Source organism: Orycteropus afer, unplaced genomic scaffold (genome assembly GCF_000298275.1).
Source record: "Orycteropus afer afer isolate SDZICR_OR568_19922 unplaced genomic scaffold, OryAfe1.0 scaffold00483, whole genome shotgun sequence".
Lineage (NCBI taxonomy): Eukaryota > Metazoa > Chordata > Mammalia > Tubulidentata > Orycteropodidae > Orycteropus > Orycteropus afer.
This window is the reverse complement of record NW_006922070.1, coordinates 1,765,550-1,766,073: the sequence shown is the minus strand read 5'-3', so window position 1 is coordinate 1,766,073 and position 524 is coordinate 1,765,550. Positions and strand designations below refer to the sequence as shown.

General features: G+C 32.1%; 1 non-coding gene across 1 annotated transcript; it reads right to left on the bottom strand.

Annotated features, from left to right (window-relative positions):
• Nucleotides 1-212: 212 nt before the first annotated feature.
• LOC122151490 lies at nt 213-314 on the bottom strand. Its single transcript, XR_006164174.1, has one exon. It is a non-coding gene; the product is annotated as a U6 spliceosomal RNA (small nuclear RNA).
• Nucleotides 315-524: the final 210 nt, after the last annotated feature.

Genomic DNA, 524 nt, shown 5'->3' with positions numbered 1-524 from the left:
ACATCAGACTTTATATATATATATATATATATATATATATGTTTCTCTTCTGTTTTCTTTTCATCCGAAGAACAGAATGCATTATTAGTAAAGTTATCTCAATTGGTCTAGACCTAAGGTAGACCTCTATGTCTCCATTTGCATACCCCTTACTCTCAAATTGAAATTATTATGTTAAATCTGGTCTGTTGTGACCAGACAATAAGGGAAGAAAGCATAGATTGCACTTGTCAAAGTAAGCTGTCTGTATAAGGCCCATGCTAATCTTCTCTGTATCAGTCCAATTATCATATATGTGCTGCTGAAGCGAGCATGTTTTAACTTGCTTTTAAAGAATCAATTGATATATCCCTTCTAAAAATATTTCAAGTCAAAATCTGAAAACGTAAAATAAGTCTTTGCATAAGTATGCTAATAGGGCATACGTATCAGTTTAAATTCTCCTTTCTAATGAAAGACAACTTTCAAGAGGGGAAGTGTTAATAATTTGTTGTAAGCTCCTGAATTTAAACTGGCTACAGTAA